The sequence below is a fragment of the Triticum aestivum genome, chromosome 3B (genome assembly GCF_018294505.1).
Source record: "Triticum aestivum cultivar Chinese Spring chromosome 3B, IWGSC CS RefSeq v2.1, whole genome shotgun sequence".
Lineage (NCBI taxonomy): Eukaryota > Viridiplantae > Streptophyta > Magnoliopsida > Poales > Poaceae > Triticum > Triticum aestivum.
Window position 1 is genome coordinate 12,913,160 of NC_057801.1, and position 8,897 is coordinate 12,922,056.

An 8,897-nucleotide genomic window follows, 5' to 3' on the forward strand; every position below is an offset into this window, starting at 1 on the left:
GGGCGCGTGGGCCGGGAGGGCCCCGCCTGGGCCCGGCGGGCTTGCGTGGGAGGTAGCGGCGATGTGGGCGCGGGCTGCCCACGTGGCAGCCCCTGGTTGGCTCGGGTGGCGGGGCGGACGTTGTCCGGCGCCGGCGAACGGTGTCCGGCGCGCGGAGAGGAGCGGGGCTAGGGTTAGGGTAGGAAATGATCCGGGATTTCGGGGGAGGGGGTGTTTTTATAGGTAGAAGGAGCTAGGAAGCTCCAAATGAGGTGTGGTTTTCGCCCACACGATCGTGATCCGACGATGGAGATCATGGAAGTGACTTAGATGGGTTATTGGGCTGTTTTGGAGGGGTGTTGGGCTGAAACTCAAAAGAGGCCTTTGCGGATATGCGGATAACCGTTGGAGTATCAAACGAGCTCCAAATGACCCGAAACTTTATAGGTGGTCTACCGGTGCTATACCAGGGCCACTTGGCAAGGCTCAGTCCATTCCAAGAACATTTAACACCCGCACACAACAGGAGACAAGAGGGGTGCGCCGGTGCATGTGGGAGTGTCGAATTGCGAAACGGACAACGAGGAAAATGCTCGGATGCATGAGACGAACACGTATGCAAAATGAAGTGCACATGATGACATGATATGATATGCATGACATTAATAAAATGCAAAACAAAAGACAAAACCCAACCACGGAGGGAATATCATATCACATAGCCGAAAAAGGCAAGAGTTGGAGATACAAAGATGGAAAGTTACATCCGGGGTGTTACAACACTCCACCACTACAAGAGGATCTCGTCCCGAGATCTAGGACTGAAAGAACTCCGGATATTCAGAACGGAGGTTATCCTCGCGCTCCCAGGTGGCTTCTCAGTCGGAATGGTGTGACCACTTCACTTTCAGGAATTTGATCGACTTGTTGCGAGTTTTGCACTCGGTTTCTTCAAGAATAGCAACGGGGTGTTCATGATAAGAGAGATCTTCTTGGAGGTTGATTTCTTCGAAGTTGATAGTGCGCTCAGGAGTCTTGAAGCACTTGCGAAGCTGTGACACGTGAAACACATCGTGCACGTTTGCAAAGTTGGATGGAAGCTCAAGTTGATAGGCGAGGTCGCCTCTTTTGCCAATGATCTTGAAAGGACCCACGTATGTAGGGGCAAGCTTCCCTTTGATACCGAAGCGACAAGTGCCTTTCATTGGAGAGACGCGGAGGTAGACATGGTCTCCGATTTCAAAAGCCAAGTCATGGTGCTTGCTATCATAGTAACTCTTTTGTCGCGATTGCGCGGCTTTCAGATTCTCACGAATGACTTTGCACATTTCTTCGGCTTCTGTGATCAAGTTGTTGCCAAGAAGTTGGCGTTCACCTGTCTCGAACCAATTGAGAGGAGTACGGCACTTTCTGCCATAGAGAATTTCGAATGGGGCCTTGCCCGAACTCGCTTGGAAGCTGTTGTTGTAGGAGAACTCGGCATATGGAAGACAATCTTCCCACTTCATACCGATAGAGATGACACAAGCCCTGAGCATATCTTCAAGGATTTGATTGACTTGCTCGACTTGGCCACTTGTTTGAGGATGGAAAGCTGTGCTGAAACGGATGTTGGTGCCCATGGTCGTCTGAAAGGAGTCCCAGAACTTAGAAGTGAAGATGCTTCCACGATCTGAAGATATCAATTGTGGAATACCGTGAAAGGAGACAATTCTGGAGGTGTATAGCTCTGCCAACTGAGCTGCTGTGATAGATTCTTTGATAGGAAGAAAATGAGCCACTTTAGTAAGCTTGTCAATGACAATGAAGATAGCATCATTTCCACGCTTGGACTTAGGAAAACCAGTCACGAAGTCCATCTCGATATGGTCAAACTTCCATTCTGGAATAGCAAGAGGTTGGAGGAGACCAGCTGGTCGTTGGTGTTCTGCTTTCACTCTTCTGCAGACATCACATTCATTCACGAATTGAGCAATTTCTCGCTTCATTCGAGTCCACCAATACGACTGCTTGAGGTCATGGTACATCTTTGTACTTCCAGGATGAATGGATAGGAGGGAATTGTGTGCCTCATTCATGATGACTTTCTCAGATCGCATTCTGGAACCACAATTTGATCCTCGAAGAAAAGAGTATCTTTGTCATCCAAGCGATAGCAGTTGTATTTGGGAATGCCCTTGTCAATACCACGTTTCACCTTCTTCACCATGGTATCCAGGAGTTGTGCCTCACAAATTTGATCTTCCAAAGTAGGAGAGACTATGAGGTTGGCAAGAAAGCCTTGAGGAACAACTTGAAGATTCAGCTTGCGGAAAGCCTCACAAAGATCCGGTTGAAACGGCTTGAGAATTAGACTGTTGCAATAAGCCTTTCTGCTCAGAGCATCTGCAATCACATTCGCCTTGCCAGGAGTATATTCAATACTCGTATTGTACTCTTGAATCATTTCGACCCATCGAGTTTGCCTGAGGTTAAGGTTGGGTTGAGTGAAGATATACTTGAGGCTCTTGTGATCGGTGAAAATGTCCACTTGCCTTCCCAATAAGAGATGTCTCCATGTTATCAATGCATGGACAACTGCCGCCAACTCAAGATCGTGAGTGGGGTAGTTCTTTTCGTTGGGCTTCAACTGACGAGAGGTATAGGCCACAACTTTTTTCTCTTGCATCAACACAGCACCGAGACCTTGAAGGGAAGCATCACAGAAAACTTCGAATGGCTTGGATTCATCAGGAGGAGTCAAGACAGGAGCTGTGACTAACTTCTCTTTGAGGGTGTTGAAAGCGACGTCACACTCAGGCGTCCAGACATACTTGACATGCTTCTGGAGGAGGTTGGAAAGAGGCTTTGCAATCTTAGAGAAGTTCTCAACGAATCTTCGGCAATAGCTTGCAATACTAAGAAAACTGCGGAGCTGTTTGACATACTGAGGAGGTTCCCAATTCAGAACTGCAGAAACCTTCGCGGGATTAATAGCAATGCCCTTGGCAGAGATGATATGACCAAGGTAAAGAACTTCATCAAGCCAGAACTCACATTTGGAAAACTTCGCATAGAATTGATGCTCTCGGAGCTTGTCGAGCACCAATCGCAAATGTTTGGCATGATCCTGCTTATTCTTAGAGAAGACCAAGATATCATCGAGATACACCAGAACGAATACATTGGTGTAGGGGTTGAAGATAAAGTTCATCATGCGAGAGAATGTTGGAGGAGCATTGACAAGGCCGAAAGACATGACAGTATATTCATAAGAACCATAGCTTGTTTTGAATGCTGTCTTGGGAATATCTTGTTCACGAATGCGAATCTGATGATAACCCATACGAAGGTCAAGCTTGGAGAAAATTTTAGCACCTTTAAGTTGCTCGAAAAGCTCATTGATGTTGGGAAGTGGATACTTGTTCTTGATTGTCTTCTTGTTCAATGGACGGTAATCAACGCAAAGTCGGTCCGTGCCATCCTTCTTCTGGACAAAAAGAACTCCACAACCCCATGGGGATGAACTCGGTCTGATCAAACCCAGACGCTCTTGTTCATCGAGCTGCTTCTTCAGTTCCTTCAGCTCCTTGGGTCCAAGCTTGTATGGATGCTTGCAAACGGGTTCCGTTCCAGGATCAAGATCAATAACGAACTCGACTGGCCGATGAGGAGGCATACCCTGAAGCTCTTCTGGAAAGACATCTTAGTACTCACAAACGACTGGAATTTGAGAAATAGCATCCAACTTGCCCTTCTCATTGAGAGAAAACAACCGAATGGTTTCATCACGAGCGGCATAGATGATAACATCCTCAGAAGGGTGTGTCAATTGAATTTGCCTGGCAGCACAATCAAGCTAAGCTTTGTGCTTAGAGAGCCAGTCCATCCCGAGAATTAGATCAATATCAGAATCGCCAAGAACAATTGGAGAAGACAGAAATTTATAGTCGCCCATCTTGATACCGACATTTGGAACCATCATGCTAGAGCTCAAACGCTTAGCCGGAGAAATAACTTGCATAGCTTTAGATAATTCCTCTGTGTCAAAATTGTGCTTCGATGCAAAAGGATATGACATGAAAGAATGCGATGCACCAGTATCAAATAAGACTTTTGTAGGAATATCATTAACAGGAAGATTACCCATGATCACATCTGAAGAATCCTCTGCCTGAGTTGCATTCATCATGTTCACCTTTGTAGACTTTGGATTATGCTTTACCACTGCATTGCTTGAAGATCTCACAGGAGGAGGAGGAGGAGGAAGGCGCCTTTGATTGAAGCATTTGTTCGCGTAGTGACCTTTCTGCTGGCACTTGTTGCAAGTCACTTCTGAGAGCAGACGATGATAAGGAGCATTCGACTTTGGAGCTTGAGGCTGAGACTTGTTCTGATAGCCTGGGTTGGGTGGGTGGGAAGATCCACGAGCACCTGAGTTCTCTGCTGGTAAGCCTGACGAAACGGAGGAGGAGGAAGGTAGAACTTCTGCTGCTTAGCTGCCACTTGTGAGGAAGAAGAAGATTGCACTGCATCCCTGATTCTCTTCTTAGAAGCCTCACACTTGAGCTGAGCACCTTCTTGCTTGAGTGCCATATTGTAGAATTGATCAAACTGAGTAGGCTCAACAAGAACGAGAGCTAACTGCAGATCCTCTCTAAGGCCACCTCTGAATTGATAGATCATACTCTTCTCATCAGGAACATCTTGCTTAGCGAAGCGAGCAAGTTTCTGAAACTGCTTGTTGTATTCGTACACTGACATGTTGCCTTGCTTGAGATTGCGGAACTCCTCACGCTTTCTCTCAACAACACTGGTAGGAATGTGGTGAGCTTTAAAGTCCCAACAGAAATCAGTCCAAGTAATCACTCGACCACCTCTGGAATCCTTGTATTGCTGGAACCAATCAGCTGCTTGATCCTTGAGCTGAAAAGAAGCAAACTTGACATAGTCCTCAGGCCTGACATTGCTGCATTCAAAATGCTTGTTGATATCCACGAGCCAATCATCGGCGTCTATGGCCTCGACACAGTAGCTGAAAGACTTCAGCTGATTTGCAAGGAATTGGTTGAGGGTAGGAAATAGAGGCTGATGATTGAACTGCCCTTGACCTTGATTCCCTTGGTTGCCTTGGCCTTGGTTGCGCTCTTGCATGAGCTGAATCATCATCTGGGCATTGGCGTTTGTGGCTGCCATCAAAGCTTGCCATGCCTCCGGAGGCGGAGGTGGAGGTGGAGGGTTTGCCTGACTCCCATCATTGCGTTCTGTATTCTGACGCGTTGGCGGAGCCATCCTGAAGAGGGTGACATCCGTTAGCATCTTGATAGACAGATAGACAAGTTGAATCAACGGATAGAAATTGCAACATATAGTCTTCACAATAAACATTCGAAACAAGGATGAACGAATGAATTCCAAGGCTAACATCACACATCCATAAAGGTGAGAAGCCACTTGATAAGAGATTGATGAATGAAATAAACAAGGTACAACTAGAACAAATAAGTGGTAAGGATTACCCAATCACAAACCAAATATCTGCGGGAAGAAATGCTAGAGCTACTTGAATCCCACCTATAAACTCCCGAAACTTTCTGGTTATGCAATCAGGTGTTGGGGATACAGGGGAAGCAATATATCTCACCCAAACTAACAATCCCTACATCCAGCTGTATCCATCCGTCAACACATAACCAAGAAACCTTCGGAAATCGTGTACCTCAACCTTTGAAAAGCATCCGTTATACGAGTTATGGCAATACTCCCGAACTCCCGCCCCAGTACTGGGTGGCGTCGAGGTTATCTCACCAACAACTGCATAAAAGAGTTTTTCGATGTCGGCAAAACTCAGGTATTCCAGAACTGCAACGATAAAATTGTGACGACAACACCTCAAAGCTCAACTCCCCGGGTCAAAGCCACATAATAGACAGGAGGCACCAAGAACAATGTTCTCGTCACAAAACCATCGGAACGATTCCAAGATACCCGCGTGATCCTAATTTTTTTTTAGTGAAATTTGAGGAGAGGAAAGTCAAAACATCTACGTCAGGAGACCTCACCAGAGCGACGAAGGGACTGAGGAGTAAAAAGAATCCTACTCTCCGATATATATAATCCTAAGACTCAAAACATTTTGTTCTAGACTCAACATCGCCAGCAAACAATCAAGCAGGGGGCTCCTAAGTCGGGGATGGCTCTGATTACCAACTTGTAACACCCACGATGCGGCTATATCTCCCACGTGTCGAAGCACGACTTAGAGGCATAACCGCATGGTGGTTTTGTCGCAAGAAGGGTCATCTTCACACAATCCCATGTAATGAACAAGAATGGGATAAAGAGAGTTGGCTTACAATCGCCACTTCACACAACACATAAATTAAGATCATACATCATTCAATACACTCATAGACCGGCTACGGTCAAATTCAAATGAAAAGAAGACAACCCCAAATGCTAGATCCCCGATCGTCCCGACTGGGCTCCTCTACTGATCATCTGGAAATGATACATAGTAACGACCAAGGGCCTCATAAAACTCCCACTTCAGCTCAGTTGCGCCATATGCGCTGGTATCCTCGGCACCTGCATCTGTTTTGGTAGAATCTATGAGTCACGAGGACTCAGCAATCTCACACCCGCGAGATCAAGACTATTTAAGCTCATAGGCAGGAAAAGGGGTAATATGGTGGAGCTGCAGCAAGCACTAGGCATATATGGTGGCTAACATAAGCAAGTGAGAGCGAGAAGAGAAGCAACGCGTCGGTCGAGAAGCTAGAAGTGATCAAGAAGTGATCCTGAAGCTACTTACGTCAAGCATAACTCAAACCGTGTTCACTTCCCGGATTCCGCCAAGAAGAGACCATCACGGCTACACACGCGGTTGATGCATTTTAATGAAGTCAAGTGTCAAGTTATCTACAACCGGACATTAACAAATTCCCATCTGCCTCATAACCGCGGGCACGGCTTTCGAAAGATAATATACCCTGCAGGGGTGTCCCAACTCAGCCCATCACAAGCTCTCACGGTCAACAAAGGATATACCTTCTCCCGGGAAGACCCGATCAGCCTCAGAATCCCGGTTCGCAAGACATTCCGACAATGGTAAAACAAGACCAGCAAAGCCGCCCGATGCGCCGACAAATCCCGATAGGAGCTGCACATATCTCGTTCTCAGGGCAACACCAGATGAGACTAGCTACGAGTAAAACCAGACTTCGAGTTTCCCTGAAGTGGCCCCGCAGGCAGCTCAGTTCGGGCCAACACTCGAAGGAGCACTGGTCCGGGGGGTTAAAATAAGGATGACCCTTGGGCTCGCGAAAACCCAAGGGAAAAGGGCTTAGGTGGCAAATGGTAAAACCAAGTTTGGGCCTTGCTGGAGGAGTTTTATTCAAAGCGAACTGTCAAGGGGGTCCCATAAATCACCCAACCGTGTAAGGAACGCAAAATCAAGGAACATAACACCGGGATGACGGAAACTAGGGCGGCAAGAGTGGAACAAGTAACCAGGCATAAGGCCGAGCCTTCCACCCTTTACCAAGTATATAAGGTGCATTAATTAAACAGGAGATATTGTGATATCCCAAAATATCCATGTTCCGACCAGGAACAAACTTCATCTTCACCTGCAACTAGCAACGCTATAAGAGGGGCTGAGCAAAAGTGCTGACATAGCCAAACAACGGTTGCTAGGACAGGATGGTTAGAGGTTTGACATGGCAATAGGGAGGCGTGATAAACAGTGGCAGGTAGAGCTAACATAGCGATAGAGCGAGTACTAGCAAGCAAAGATAGAAGTGATATTGAAGGTATGGTCATCTTGCCTGCAAGGTTCTCAGAGTTGTCAAAGGCTTGATCCTCGTTAGCGTACTCAACAGGTTCCTCATGCACGTACTCGTCTCCCGGCTCTACCCAAAGCAAGAACACAAGCAAAGGAACCACAATAAATCACGGTGCAATGCACAAGCAACATGATGCAATACATGTCAAGATATGCGAGATGTGATATGCAATGTGTATGCGTGCTTCGGAAGGAAATATGATGAACATGGCATCAACTTGGCAAACCAAGTATGCCGCTGGAAAGATGAGATGATTTCGGTTGAAATCGATATAAGGATCACCGGGAACGGATGCACGGTTTGCAAATGGCAAGCAAGACAGGAATGGCACAAAGCTGTGATTAACAGCACAATGCTACTTAGCATGCAACAAGAAACTATGCTACAGCACCCCAACATAAAAATAAAACATATGGCAGTGATCTACAGGAGATGCTAACAAAAGAGAAACATTGAGCTATGGCTAAATCACATCATAACAGGTTCAAACAAGCATGGCGTAAGTGCAAAAAATATCAGGTTGGACATGGCATAAACAGCATCACGAAGCAATGTTCAGAGCAAGTTATCAACATGCTACAGGAACTTATAATAGCAAAACAAGGCATTGCATGAATCTACTCAAAGCATAGATCAAAAGTCCCTTACTGACCATAAGCTAAAAAGGATCAGAGAATATGATGGCACCCATGTAAACATAGCAAGTTCCGTTAACAGATTCAGCAAACAAAGCATGGCATTGGCATAATTACGAAGGCACCTTCGTGAGCTCGATGCACTCACTACAGAGCACTTCATGATAAAATAAGCATACATCCATCAAGAAGACATGTCATGGAAGCTATACATGGCAAGAAAAACATCATAGCATACCCGGATCAACTACAACAAGCTCGGCAAAATTGAATAACATGTAAACAATCTGCCAGGAAACATTTTGAAGCAAAAGTAGAGCACGAAAATGACATGCTAGACTACTCCATAATTGCAACCAGGGCCATGGATGGATAGAGCATAACTACATGTTCAAAACACCCTTACTGAAGTATCTCAAAATATGCATGGATCTCTCTGTAGCAACATGTTTACATG